We start from the raw sequence: 16,364 nt of genomic DNA, 5'->3' as shown, positions 1-16,364 counted from the left end.
TAATGACAGAATGACATCTGATGTGTCCTGTGACCGATCAGAAGTAGAACCATCCAGAAATGAGTTTTCACGGGGGAATTCAATAGTGGTGGAATGAAAAGGGATGTCAGGATAGAGCGGGTGAGGCACGGATGGAAGGGAGTCATCCTTCACCATGGGTTCTTCTTTAGATTCCTGCACACACTCATCATGAATTATGGCGTAGGTTCGCTGCACAACACCAACTCCATCAACAGCTTGATCCTCGTTCACAGCAAGTGTGGAGTCCAAAATAGAATAGCAAAAGATAGTACAATCTGGAGGATCAACCGAATGCGGGGATAGAGGTTGAGGGAATGAATCCATGTGACAACCAACAATCTTGCAAGTAAAATATACGCATATATCAAGAGGAGGTGGGGTGGGAGGATGTGACAGTTCAACAAATGTGTGTGCATGAGCTCCCACATCACTCTACAGTGGTGGAGCTGTTTGATGAGGTGAAGGCAGACAATCACTTGTGATAGAAAATGTTCCTTCTTGTGATTGTGCAGCTCCATCACCAAAGTTTGTTGAGAAGGGTTCAGATGATTTTAAGAATTGTAGCCTTTCGAACATGTAAGGAAGATGCTCAAATATTCCATCGATAAATTCCCAATAAATTTCATCTTCGGGAAATCGGTATGCAAGATTAAAAAAGCGTGTGTGAAACTATTTAACAAATTCATCGGGTGCTTTTTGTAGTTCCACAATTTCTTTGTTGAGTGATTTACGAATAAAGTGATTGAAAACATGTCTATCTCTGTGACCAAGTGAGAAAGAGAATGAATAGAATTTTCATGTAGCGTGGCACACCAGTGCATTGGTTTCCCTTGAAGTGTGTAGACGAATAGTGCGTAGGTCATGTATTCTTCAAAGATTCCATGTCATTCGCATGAGCCTACAATGCCGATTACATGCCTAACCAAGGCTACATAGCCTCCACCATCATATTTTTTATGTGACAATTTATCCCAGATATTTTCCGAGATTTAGAGGTCATATCCATGAGACATACACTCTGGAAGATGAACTCTGTAGTTAGTCATGGTAGATGTGCAAATATTCAAAACATATTGTGAGGACTCAGCTTGTCATATGGCCCTCCTTCTAGTGCCAAAATGTTGATGGTGTTAGATCTACCAACATGTAAGGGATCTCCCCAGTAAGAAGTCCCAACTAGACCTTAGACTGTTTGGTGTAGGAGTCCCAGCATTGGGTTGTACAATATCACCTTGACTGCGGTTATGCACAGAGGCAAGTAGGTTTTCCTTGTTGGTAGCAAGGGTGTGACAGTCACAACAAGCCAAGGAAGGTGCATGAATGGTTCTAACACATGGAGAGTGAGGTGAGTGCGCCCCTTGGAAACCTATGGAAGCACACGACTTGGAAAGGAAAACACGAGACCAACAACACATTTCAGTAAGATTCATACATACTTATACAGAAATAGTCCATACATGCATGCGTAAGAAAACATATACATATATCATTAGAGTAACCAAGATAGCTGAAATACAATAACAACATATGAATGAAATGTGTTGGCTCTGTTATATTAAAAGTGAAAGTCCCAATAATACAATACAATCATGACCAACCACTAGTCTAGATATCGGAATGTTACAGTCACTGCTACCTTCTCCTCCAAAGAGATGTACTAGCTCTACACTGTGGAGAAGCCAAGGCTCATTACAATACTATCCAAACTTTCTCCAAGATACTCCTATCAAAAGCTTGGCTGACCAAAATCCTCTACAATGAGTTATGAGGTTATATTCATAGCAAAGGGTGGGGTGACCCTTGTCATTCCCATTTGTGACTCTTCACCTACCTTCATGACTCTTCACCTACCATATGACTATTACATTTAACTATCGACTCTTGGACTTCCACTTTACAAGATGTTACATACAATCTTCACATGTACACATGTGAGACCAAATAGGCTTGATTAAGACATGCAAGACATCAATTAGACTTGGACAGTTGTGGGAAGACCAAATCTTCAACATCCTTGCAATGATCAATGGTGTTGAATTGATGCCAAGCTTGGTCACCCATGATGGTGTTCATGCACTCAATGGTGAAATCCTATTGAAAGCGAACTCTTGCTTTTGCATCCAGGCACACCAATAAGGCTCCTATGTCCAACTTGTCTGATAACATGCACATCACTATCTTGAGTGTAGAAACATACTTATGCATAGTGTCTGCACTGATCTTCAAGTGTGTACTGGTGACCATGTGCATCAACTTGTCGAAATACATGTTCATCTCCAGTTAGACTTGGTTCTTGTCTTCACCTCGATGAGTGTGCTAATGGGTGGGATCGTATGCATGCACATAATAGCATCAATGCTCTTGAACACCCTTGCATGTGATCGATGGCATTGCTCACCCTGCCTACTCTGTTCCTGCTGCTAGGCTGGGACTATAACCTGTATGGGGGTAGTTTCATCAATCTTTGTTGTTGCGCCTCCTTCTGTACCTATTCCTATTGCAACTCTGTCTCTCATATGTACATCTCCTATTCTTTCTTGAGTTTCTGCTTCAGCACTTGTAACTCCTTCTCTATTTCTCTCTCTACCTTTGCGCAATCCTCCTGTCGCACTGTCACCTCATATCATCAATCTGCAAAGCTGCTTTCATCATAAGTGGATTTTATTGAACTTGCAACTTTGCTCCACCTCTATGCTATCAACAACCTTCCTCTTGCATTTGTTGCATGCAGGTGTGCTACCTTCTACTCTTGCTAATGGTGCTTCTCACTATGACACCATTTCTATTTCATCTTGATATCCTTGTCCATGAAGAACTTGATGTCTTCATAGATAGGCAGGCTCATAGACACTTGATTGATTGCATCGCCAGTTGTGCTTTGAACAATGTATTTGACTCTGCTCTCTTGGAAGCCATTGTACCTATGTTGCTGAGAGGCAGAAGAATACCTATGATACCTGGAGACATAACAACACTCATGGCAAGAAATTTGTCAGTTGAAAACAAAAACAAACTAGAGGGCTGACATGCAACATACCTGTGTGACTGTCTGTGAAGATTTCACAGTTTTCACCAGGAGGCTGGGAGACTTACTGCCAAAACCACACAAGGCATAGTCTGCGATGTCTAGAGGTTGGCTAATTACTGGAACTATGCAATGCACAGTCCAGCCTGGCCTGCTGAGGACTAAAACTACGCAATGTACAATTTCAATCAGTAGTGACATGTAAGACAACAAACTACATTACGCAGTTTCTAGGGCCAGCAAGGCACTGCCTCCCAAAATTGTGCAATGCAAGCCTGGTGGTCAGGGTTGGGCTAGACTTGCACAATTTCTAGAGGGAAGATAGACCTTAACTTCCAGAAATGCGCAATGTTAGCTTGGCAAGGTAAGGTCTGGGCCAAGGCAGCCCAGACCCACTGACAGGCAACTAAAAACATGAGAAGTCTGAATGCACAGTGATACTGAGTGTAAACAAGAGTGAATGATATTGCATGCAAACAAAAAGTGAAGGATTCAGAAAATGGGAAACCATGCATGTGTGTGAAGTGGATCGCCGCAACGATGACCGTCTGTGCAAAAACAATGTCATGCATGCAACAATAGTGAGATGCAAATGAAAACTGAAATGGTGCTTCTACAAGCTAACATACATTAAAAGGATAACAAGCGCTCATTGAAATCAAGCAGACAAAACTTACACAAAGCGAAACACAAAAAGCGACAAAAATGTAGTGCAAGTCACGAGAAGTAGACTCACCCTAAAACAGCTAATCTAAAAGTGCCAAATACTCCTGGATGCAATGTGGGATGTTAGAGCTACAAGTTTGATGTCAGGAATGAGCTCTGCAGCATTCGGTTCATGAGTTTTGATAAGATCGAGGTTATGACATGCATGCCACAAATCTAGGAAAAAGTGAAACTTGGCGAGAGGTTTCTAAAATGAGCTTTTCATGTAACCTCTAGATGTTAAGAATAGATCCCTAGATCTAGGGATTCCTTTTTCATGTTGCCTTTTTCTATTTCGGGAAATTCAACTCATGCACGCAAATCATTTTTTCTTGGCCCTAGAAGCAGCTGGTTAACCTGAAGGCACATGCAACAAACTGCTTGAAAGAGAGGGATTTGCACAATTTCTGAGAGGAACTAGGCTGGTTGTCCGAGAGGGATGCGTAATTTTTGGGAGGAGCAGGTGACTATGGCCCAGAATTGTACATTTTATGGGAGGAGGTTGGCTAGTTTCCCTAGAGGGATTGTGCAATTTCTAGGAGGAGTAGGTGACTACTGCCCAAAATTGCGCAATTTCTAGGCCGAGCTATAGTGTTGGCCAGATTGCACAATTTTTCCAAGGAATCTTGTCTGACTGCTCTGCACAATTTGGAGTTCAGTAGTCTTCCCAACTGATTTTTGCAATTTCTGGGCTGAGCTGCAGTGTTGGGCCAGATTGCACAATTTTCCCAAGGAAGACTGTCTAACTGCATTACGCAATTTCTGATCCCAACAGGTTGCCCAACATATTTGCACAATTTCTGGAGGGAAGGTTGGTTCCCCTCCAGAATTGCGCAATTGTCTAAGAGAGCTTCTCAACCAGCAACTAACCCAAGTCTAGAGTGGAAGCATGTGACGGGAGTGAAGTATACTAACATGCACAAGCTGGCAAGCTGCTGAAAAACCAATGAAGCCTATGTACTTAACATTGCAAGACATGCTGCTAAGGATGGTTGGTAGGGAGGCACCAAAACAAAGCTATGACAAAATTTTGGAGGGCGGTTGTAGCTCCAATAATAGGGATTTAGTCAAATGTGAAAGGTAATAATTATTAAACAGTGATTTAATAATCATTCCTAGAAAAAATTAAATGAATAATGATTTATCTAATTTATTCTCATGGTTTTTTTTATTTAAATTAGAAAATAATTTAATAAAAGTGTTTTACTAAATTATTTTCCACAGTGAAAGTGATTTTACTATGGTAAAATTAAATCTACATGGTGTATTTCGATCCACCTAGCTAGAAATGGCTAGTTGATAATTTTTTGGTGATAATAGAGAAAGAGCATACCGCTTTGATACCACTGATCCAAACTTAAACAAGAATGCAACAAATTACAAACATAACTATAAATACATAGATACAATAGAAATAACAATTCATTTCATTAATATCAAATATTGAAATAAGCTTACAAACGGAATGGAAATAAACTAGCTCGGCGATGGTATCTTATCTCTGAGAAGAGATGTGGTGGCTAAATACCTCTGAACTATATTACAATGAGGTTCATAGGCCTATTTATTAATGGAAAACAATGGAAAACCATAAACACCAAAAAACCTAACCCTAGGAGATGAACAACCAAAACTATGGGCCCCGTTTGGGTAAATTGGTACATCAACTTCTGGGGTCTTAACTTTGGCATGAGATCTTCGTTTGACACGCACAATACCTCATTAGAAATATATATCCGATGAATACAACATTCAAATGAAAATATTCAACAAAGATGGAAATTCACCTCGGTTTTCCTAAAAAATGTCATTTAGAGCCTCAAAACAACTCTCGAAGTTCATGACTCAAAAAATTGCCAAAAATAGTAAACTATGCTACAATTAAGGAAACTGAAAAACTGAAAGAGATAGTGGTGAGGGTCCATGTGGAATAGGTAGGTGGCCACCAACATCCACCAAGATCATTTAATCTATTAAGTATTGAAAGAAATAAAAATAAATAAAAAATGTAAATATTTTAATAATTAAAAGTTGTCTATTTTATCAGCGTCTAAATTTTGTTATTAGCTTATTTAATTAGATAAATAAATATATAACTATTTAAATAATAATAATTATTTTTATTAATATTTATAATTATTCTCTTAATTTTGTAATTCTAATAATATTTTTCAAAAGTATATATATTAATGTTACATCACTCAACCTCACCCATGTAGGGATTGTATTTTATTTTATGATGGGAGGGTGCATGGTTACCATCCCACCAAGTAATAATGGGAGGAGATGTTCCATAGTGCCCTCCCTTATTAAAGGTGGATGCACATTATTTATGTATGCAACATAATGAGAAATTATTACATTTAGATGTCACATCACCTCATTTATTTATATTGTGCAGAGGATAATTGTGAGAGTAGAATCCTATGTGAGGTTATGATATAAGGAAATCCATTGCAATCAGTTCTATTAATGATGATATGTCTATGGATTTTGGAGTTTCCTGGAGGTATGATTTGGGAGAAAATATTTCAGCACACCTTCTTTGGATATCGGTTGAGTTGTTTCCACCACACTTTATGCTTTTTTATAGTGGGAAAGTCTAGGATGGGTGTTTTTTCTATTCTAGTAGGGTTAAAAAAAATATTATGTGTTGTCTTACTATCCATGCAAGAAGAGAAAGGGGTGTGGATCCTCTCTGCCAGCTCTAGGTTGCATTGAAAGACAAATTCATAAAAGTATCATTTTGTAGAAGTCTTAGAACTTTGTTGCACCCATGTTATATCAAAATTCTTGCTATTTATGTGAGGTTTCCTAATACAAGGCATGAGGAAGTTCTAGGGCTAGGTATCAGGCTAAGTTATCAACTTAGAAGTATAGTGACCAAAATCCACTAGTTATTCAACATGACCACTAGTGCATGGAGTAGGAGGTGGTATGGGAATGTGGTTGCTTGTTAGATTCAAACCTTGCGATAATAATCCCCTCCTAGAAACTCGGCATACATAACAAACTGGGCCAAGAGAATCAATATCTGCACATGGTCAATTTATACTATCAAATGAAATACTTGTTAGCCAAGTTGTTGTTGGAAATCATGTTGTAGCTGGATGAGTTCAATCTCTAGGTAAAGGAATTAAACAGGCATATGCAAATAATTGAAACTCATTTTTTCCCTCCCCAGTGCCCAAGAAACTCCACTCAAAAGGAAAATCAACGCATAAAGGTGGAGACATCTTACTCAACATAATTTTCATGTTGTTTTCTAGGTTTAGTTATCTTTTACTATTATCTACTAGTTATAAGCCTAGCATGCAAGGTGGTTAGAACTTGTCAATTTTGCAACGTTCCTATTGTTATTCTTGTTTGGATTTTTGACACCCAAGTTTTGAGAAGTAAGAAGTCCATACACTACCATTAATCTAGTTTCCTAAGTAGAAAGTTAGGGTGTATACAAACTATCTAGATATATAACTCTTTTGAAGCGTCAATAGAATTTTAACTTACAAAAAATAAAAATATATTAATTAAAGTTTAAGAAAAATTTAAGTTTTTATATAGTTATTTATTTTTCTCATAATATAAATATTATTATGCCTGTAGATGTTTGTTCATTTTTTAAACACTAAGAAATGATACTACAATGAACACAAATGATATGAGCCTTTATATAATATATGTAATTAACCACATATTAGCCTTTATACATATACATCCAGGGTAGCCTTAAAGCCTTAACCAAGGTCCTGCAAAGGCTTAAATTATATAAGTTTGGGAAACGAGACATGTCTCAACCAAAGATGATAACTCCTTTGGCTTGCATATTTTTACTATGGGAAAGGAACCCTTTGCTTGCCTTCCCACTTTTGAGTAATTCACATGGTTTTTCCTTAACATTTTTGAGTCAAGTCATTTAACGTCCCTCACCGTCTTACCATGGGAGAGTCACTTAATGTCCTTCCCCCTTTCATTAGTGAAATTACTAGCTCCTTTATAGAAAGTCAGATTCTTAAACGTAAATTTATAACTAATTTCTATATATATATATATATATATATATATATATATATATATATATATATATATATATATATATATATATATATATATATATATATATATATATATATATATATATATATATATATATATATATATGAGTTGTCTTTAGTGCAACTTTTTGGAAGTTTCTCCAAAATCCGACAAGAATTTATTGAAATCACAAGCTTGATGGGTGACCCCTACCCAACGGAAGTTCCCTAGGGTTTTTTCAAGGTGCTAAATCCATAAATACACTCAAAACACTAGTTTAAATAACACAAATAAAGCTTTCAACTCAATTTTTTCTGCTGTATTCTAGCACCAGAAAGTGCAAAAAATCGCACTAAAAACAACTCCGATATATATAATTTTAATTTTAATTTAATTATATATAATTAAAAATAAATTATTTTACACTATATTATAATAATTTATTTTATTAATATTAATTTTTTTATTTATTGTTTCTCCAAAATTAAAGATATTAATGTTACACTACTCCACATAAATACAAAGAAATCGTGATATTCTTATACGCTATTGTTTAAAGACTAGTAGTTGGATCCATGGTCCTTTAAAGTCTATAAGAGAGAGAAAAACTTGGAATGTGAAAGACAATGATGGAGTTCACCATGGCAATTACAAACAAAAGATAATAAAAATGTTTGTCCAATTGTATATGAAAAATAAATCAATAAATTTTATCTTTAATATTTAATAAATCATGCAAGCTATTTATCTTAACTTGATTATTACAAAGCATGCACATTATTTATGTTAAGTTGATTTTAGTGGGGCGAAGAAATGGGAATTTTGTTTATAGAAAGAATATTATCATAGTTCTAACCTCCTTTTTAATTTTGTAAATTGGAGAGAAAGAGTGGGAAAACATAAAGATATTAATAGAATTATAAATATGGGACAATTACTTTGAAAGATAAATGTTTAGTTTTACTTGAAAAATATAAGCAAAATAAATAAGTGAAGAATTTTTTTAATAATTTATTTAAATTTTAACTTTAATAGTTAATATTTATTTAGTTCTATTATTCTATTTCATGAAATCAATTGAAAAGAAATATAAATAATAATAAAAAAAATCATTAGTTAAAAATGGAATTTTCCATTAGATAAAAAATTCCTATTTTATTAAAGCTTAATTTTTTCGTTTATCATTTTATTAAAAAGATAAATATGGAAATGTTTTAATACCATAATCCCAAAAAAACTACTTGTATCTTATTAATATTTTAATTATTTTTAAATTATTACTATCAATTAATTTTTTGATATCCATCGCATTCATCTTAATATAACATTATCATTTCCTGATTATTATTAAATATTCTAATTTAACTCTTAATATAATTAAATAAATATTTTAAAGTTTTATTTCATATGTTTATTTATTTTATAAAAATCTAGAATATTTATTATAATTTTTTTAATTATAAATATTAATGGTATATAACCATCCATATAGATAAAAGAAAAAGACAACAAATTGTCAAATTCATTGTCTCCAAGAGACTAAAGAAAAAAAAATTGGAAAATGAAAGATGTCATGAAGTTGAAGAGTTGGAAAGAAAACAAATTTTGGAAATTGAAAGATGGCATTGAAGTTGGAAAGTTGGAAAGACAACAAATTTTGGAAATTGAAAGATGGTAATGGAGTTGAAAAGTAGGAAGGGTTAAGGAAAATACAAGGGAAAGAGATCAAAGATGTACATATTGACTTGAGTTGAGTAGGGGATAGGGGAAAACAATTTAGCAGTATATTATCAAAATTCATTGTCCCTTATAGATTATAAGTTAGAAAGACAAAACAAATCTCCAAAAATGAAAGATGGTGATAAAGTTGAAAATTTGGAAAGAAAACAAATTTTGGAAATTGAAAGATAGTGATTAAGTTGAAAAGTTGGAAGGGTTAAGGAAAATACAAAGGAAAGAGATCAAAGATGTACATATTGACTTGAGTTGAGTGGGATATAGAGGCAAACAAAATTATAGGAATATTATCAAAGTTCATTGTCCCTTAGAGGTTATGAGTTAGAAAGACAAAATATCAAAAAATGAAAGATAGTGATGGAGTTGAAAATTTGGAAGGGTGAAGGAAAATACAAAGGAAAAAGATCAAATATGTACATATTGAGTTGAGTTGAGTGGGGAATAGGGACAAACAAAATAGAGGAAATTTATTAGTAATTTAGTTCAATGCATGTGAGCTATTTGCTATTTGTATTTACTTGACTGAAGTGGGGATAAAAATTGGGGAAATTTTTTCATAAAGGGAATGTTACCATATTATGCGGCTTTAATTTTTTCTAACTTTGTGAGTTGGACATATAGAAAAACAAAGATTATGATAGAGTTGGAAATATGTGACACAGTTAAAAATAAACATGGACACCACTTGAGGAATAAAGACAAAAAAAATAGGTGTGAATTTTTTTCAATAATTGGTTAGGAACATGGCTTTATTGATTGGTATTAATTCACTTCTATAATCCTACTTTAAGGGGATTTTCATTAAAAAAAATAAAAGTAAAATATATGTGTCAAAAAATTACAATATGCGTGTATAAAATTGATGTAATATATATTAAGAAGTTAATCTATTAAGTACCAAGAAATAAGAAATAAATAAAGATTGTTCACAAACATTAGGAAAAATTTATTAAATAACAAGATTTTAGTTGAGGCAAAGAGTACAAAAGAGGTCCCTACCTATTATATAAATTTGAATAGGTCCATGTCTCGTGCCTCATACCACATGAATTAAACTAGATATTATGTATCTATATTTAATTTAGAAGCAATGTTGCTTCTAATGTTGTTCTTCCTTCATCGAGCTTCTTCTTGGTTCTTAGTGACTCAAAAGTCTATTGTTGATCTCCACTCAATGATGGGGGATAAAACCACAATTAAAACAATGGGGGTTGGTTGCAAATGAAGCTAGAATTTATTTTCCAAACAATCATATTGGCATTGGGACTTGGCCCTTTGTTAATTCTTCAACCACATTTTGCAATGCATCGAACCTCTTATTTGGTTGCATTCAAATTCCCCTTGTGATTTCATGCTTGAAAGTAGAGCCAAATTCATACTTGATAAGAGTGTCCACGATAAATTATAGGAGGATGATATATTAGTGAGGGAAAATTCATGTCACTAAAGGAAGAGGTGGAAGTTTGCATGGGTCCATCAAAGTTTGTCCATTGAGGTTGTTTATAGAACAATATAAGTAGAGGGATGGAGGAATTATTCAAAGAATCCAAGTGGAGGACCTTCTTTCTTCAAAAAGGTTCCCACATGGAACATCATCTCCACTAAGGCTACAAGGAAGTCAAAAATGAAGAGAAAAATAAGGGATGGAATTTCAACTAAAGGAATATTGGAACTAGGCTAGAATGGTGGAAGAAAGATTGTCAAAGAGAGAGAAAAGAACTAAACTTGTGATCTATGTTGCATGTAGAATCCATTCCTGAATTGCAAACAAGGGCCCAAGGATGGTTAGTTTGAAACTAAATTTCAATTAATTTATATTATATCATTACTCCTGATAAAATCGTTGAGGCATTCATTAGATATGATGGCATTAAATCAGATCATGCAACATAAACATACTTGTCTTGTCATCATTGTCCTTGTTGTGTGAAAGATTATTGCATTGGGTAGTTCCATTTTCTGATATGATTTTAATATGAGTGATGCAAGGTGGAATTTAAGGAATATATTGATCATAATGATGGCCATTAATGCAAAGAACCCCCAGCTTTGCCTTAAATCTTTATGGCCATTTGGAACAGTGAGTCTGTTGAGTTCACAAAGAATATGATAACATTCCAACTTTTCAAATTTTCCATAAATGTGTTGGAACTTGGCCAAGTAAGAGGAAACTGAATATATAATGGTGAATAATTTGAGATCATGTGCTTACTAATCATATTAGAGTCTTCAAGCATTATTAGCTTCCTTATTTCCAATTCATTAGCTAAATTCAAACCTTGTAATAATGTGTTCCTTTTACTATTAGACATGGATCCAACACTTCATTCATTGGTGGAAACTACTATCCCCTTGAAAGTGATTATTTCCCCTCTACACTTATATCTAAGAAATATTGTAAATCTTTTATTATTTAATTATTTTATCTAATTAGTTATTTTATTTTTATTTTTGGTTATATTCCTTCTAAAATATTTAGTCTACCCTTCCCCTTTCTAATTCTTATTCTTAACCTCATAGGGAGGAGCATACCAATAATGATTGCCAAGTTGACCATGTTGAGCATTTCTAGCTTGACCAATTTAACATATTTATATTTGTCTTTCAGTATGCTTTAAAATATGCCTCAAAGCATTGCCAACTTGACCAAATTAACATATTTAGATTTGTCTTTTAGTATGCTTACAAATTTGCCTCAAAGCATTTCCAAATTGATTAAATTAACATCTTTAGCATTGTATTCCAATATGCTTATGAAAATGTGCAAAGCATTGCGAACTTGACCAAATATAAAAATTTAGATTTTTCTTTCAATATGCTTATGAATATGACTCAAATAATTTAGATTTGTCTTTGAGTAGGCTTATAAATACACCTGAAAGCTTTGCCAACTTGACTAAATTAACATCCTTATCTTTGTATTCCAATATGCTTACGAATAACATTTTTGTAACCCTGACCAATTTGATTAACTTAATTTCTTTAAATATTAATTATAATTAATTAACTGGTAATATTCCTATAACTGTAAAAATTTTGAATCAGTTGACTTATTTATATCTCGATGATAATAAGTTGACTTGTAATATTCCTATAACTCTAGTCACTTTGAATCAATTAACTCTTTTATCTCTTGCACATAACAGATTGAGAGGGGAAATTCCAAGTTTTATAGGAAAAATTTATTCATTTACTTTCTTAAGTTTGTCTTCAAATAAATTAATTGGTCAAATTTATGAATCCATTACTCATTTTAAAAAACCTGAATAGCTTATCGTCTCAGACAATAGATTGACTCGGGTAATTCCAAGTACAATAGGAAATTTAAGAAAACATGAATACCTCTTTCTCTCAAACAATAGTTTAACAAGGGTAGTTCCAAGTAAAATAGGAAAACATCAAACATTAGAAATTTTATCTTTGTATTCAAACAAATTAACTATTCAAATTCCATATATCTTAGGTAAATTTAAATCGTTGTGTGTAATTTACCTCTATAATAATAGTTTTCTGGGAGAATTCCTAACAATATTAATGGTTTAGTTTCACTTCGAGAATTAGATTTCTCAAAAAAACAAAATAAAGAAATCAATTCCTACAAAAAGAATCTATTATTGGACTTATTGAATTGTTTTCTCTGCTTCCTCCAACAAATTTTTTGGGACTTTTCCCTCTTCATTGGCCAATTGGACCAAACTTTTGGTACTAAATTTAAGACACAATGGGTTTATAGGTGAACTTTCTCCATACTTGGAAAACTTTGGTGACTTGCAAGCTTTAAATGTTGGTTATAATAACCTATATGGTAGTATTCCTTAGTGGATTACATGCTTTAACAAGTTGGTTATGTTGGATTTATCCAATAATAAATTTAGTGGAGAAATTCCATCTGATCTTGATAGACTTGAGGGATTTTCAATAAATAAATATTCACAAGGGTTCAAGTATGAATATGAAATGAAAGTTGACATAAAAGGGATTGAATATATTATGCCATATGTATGGAAAATTGATAGGATATTTGATTTTTCTATGAATAATACTATTGGAAAATCCCTTGCAAGCATAGCACGTATGAATATCTTGCAATTGTTGAATTTATCTTGGAACCAATTGGAAGGGAAAATACCTACAAACTTGGTGACATATCTACTCTACAAAAGTTGAACCTGTCTAGTAATAAATTACATGAAGAAATTCCTCAAGACTCTGTAAGCTATCATTGTTGGCTTGTCTAAATATTTCATCTAATAATATATGTGGGCTACTCCCAATAAGGACACAATTTTACACTTCCACTATGACTTCATTTCAGAATAATAAATTCCTATGTGGGCTTTCTCTACCACCATGCAAGAAAAAGGATAAGTCAGAAAAAAATGGATAGAGATAATGATAATGAGAGTAATGATAAAAGAAGTTGGTTAAGATATGTAAATGAAAAAGTATCTTTGACAACATTAGGGATGGGAGTGGGGATTGGAATTATGGGAGTTATTGTTATGTCCATTGTTTGGGACAAAGCAAGGTGTTGGATAATTGGTTTGTCTCCCAACAACACCAAAAGACTAGTTTACGGACTCTATCGATTCCCTGCATAGATCAACATCACTTCTCTATATATATTAATGTCTAAGTGTACATAATGTTTTGTTTTTGGTATGATATTTGAAGGTTGGCTACCCATATACATTATCATATTTTTTAGTTTAACAGTGTTGACACCTAATCATAAGGATTGGGTGAACAACTGTAATTAATGTAAATAAATAATAGAAAATATGGAGAGTCACCAGTAGATGAACTGAACAGTCACTCCCTCTTGTATATAATAATGAACAACCTGAATAAATAATATGAATTGATTTGAGGAGTTACCTCTTGGTCTGACATGGTATCAGAGCCAGAAACATTTTTGGCTTCCCTCTTTAATTTATAACTCCTATTCTGCCTATGATTTGAATCCTTTGCAAACTGACATTTCTCTCATATCACCTGCGACTCACTATTATTCTGTTGACGCTTGCCCTCCTCCATACGTTGTGCCTGTTAACATTACTTTTCACATCTAAACATTGTTAGTCATTTCGTTTTTCAATTATAGGCTGTGGCGAATGACATATTCCATGCTTATAAAATTTTTGCTCCTAGTATGTATACGTTGCTCTTGCTCCTGATATGCATACATTGTTCCTACTCATGATATGCTAACACCTACAGGAGGATCATCATTCATCCAAAACGCTCATGTTCCTCCTGGTCTGGTTCTATCTGTTGCAGTCGAGTGAGGTATTATTCCACGACCTCGATGGTCATTCACTCTCTTGACAACAGGGAGTTCCTAATGCGGAGAATTTCTGAGCAGACACTGCAATTTGTATGGAGTTTTGACATCTCTGTGGCCGTCTGAGACGCCTTAACAGTGTGAAGCCATCTGCATTGTCTCATATTAATGGGTTTGAGGATCAAATGGCGTGGGAATGGAACCACTACCCTCATGTTGTTGGATGACTGGGCACGACAATGGAAATGCTCCATGGCAAACGCTGCCCTCGCAACCCATCGTCGTGAAGGCCAAGCGTATTTCTAAGCTGGCTGAGAAGAAGATCAAGGAGGCTAGAGGGGTAGTCATGCTAACCACTTGATTGGAGTTTTAGGGTTTTTTCCTTTGATTTCAGAATTTTTACCTATTTTGGTATTATTTCATTTATGGTTCCATCATAATAATGTTGTCTTCCTCTTCATAATACTGATGTCTTCATAGTAGCATGTGTGACTCATAATAACGTTGTCTTCATAATACCTCTATCTTCATATCATAATAATATTTGTTTTTAATAGTAAAATTTTGCAGCAGAAGTATTTTTCCCCATAGTACACATATTTTACAATGCATTCAATCATATCTATTGTGGGAGTAGTTCTCACTAACAAGGAGAACTATCTTGAGTGGTTCTGAAAGATAAACCACACCCTCATTTTCAATGAGTTGTGGAAAGGAGTGTGTGTTGGAGACGAAGACAAAGAGCCAAAACATCCTACCTGTTATCACTTAGAACTATAGTTCATGTATGTAATGTTGTCCATAAGTTTCATATAAAGGTTTTTAGTTTTGTGAATAGGTTTATAGGTGTATGTCAATTTGAAATTTGAATTTCAAAAGGTATTGATGTGAGTTCGTGTAAGGAAAAAATTGTTAGATACCTCCCATCATTGTTAGTTAAAGCATGTCATGTCATTTGTACTTTGCGCAGTTTCGTAGTGCATGTCTGTTTGGTCAATTTAGCTGCGCAATGATGTTTCCGTCTTTTCGCAGCGTACTGTTTATCAGCCATTTCGTAGCGCGTTTTGTCAAATTTGAACTGCTCGCGCTACGAAATCGGGGTTTCGGGGTTTTTGTAGCGTTTTCTCTTGCAATGTCAAATCTGGGAGGGGTGAGTCATAGGTCCGTTCATGTTTGTCAGTTTACGTCCTCTTCAGGTCATGATAAATCATCATTCCGCCATAAGGTCTAGAGTCATGCGTATGAATGTCAGCTTAAGGGATTTTACAAGGGATGGTTATATCATAATGGGTTTTCATAATGTGTAAACATGTTTGCTGTATGAGAGGCCCAAGTTCTTATTTAAAGGGATCATTGCAAGCGAGCCTGCACCCCAAAGTCGAGTTTGTTTTCGCGCTGTAGCTGCCATTAGTTTCCTGTATGAAAATATCCGAAGCAAGTTGGAAAAGAGGGAACATCGATCTGGTAAGTGTTTGAGGACAGAACCGGAGGGGTTAGATGTTACTCTCAGGGATGAAGGTGTAGCAAGAGCCTTTCGGAATGCTGGTTGCTGGAGGTTCT

This window comes from Pinus tabuliformis, chromosome 8 (assembly GCF_031772625.1).
Source record: "Pinus tabuliformis cultivar Carrire ecotype Pingquan chromosome 8, CPIR1, whole genome shotgun sequence".
NCBI classification, from domain to species: Eukaryota; Viridiplantae; Streptophyta; class Pinopsida; order Pinales; family Pinaceae; genus Pinus; species Pinus tabuliformis.
This window is presented reverse-complemented; position numbering follows the sequence as displayed.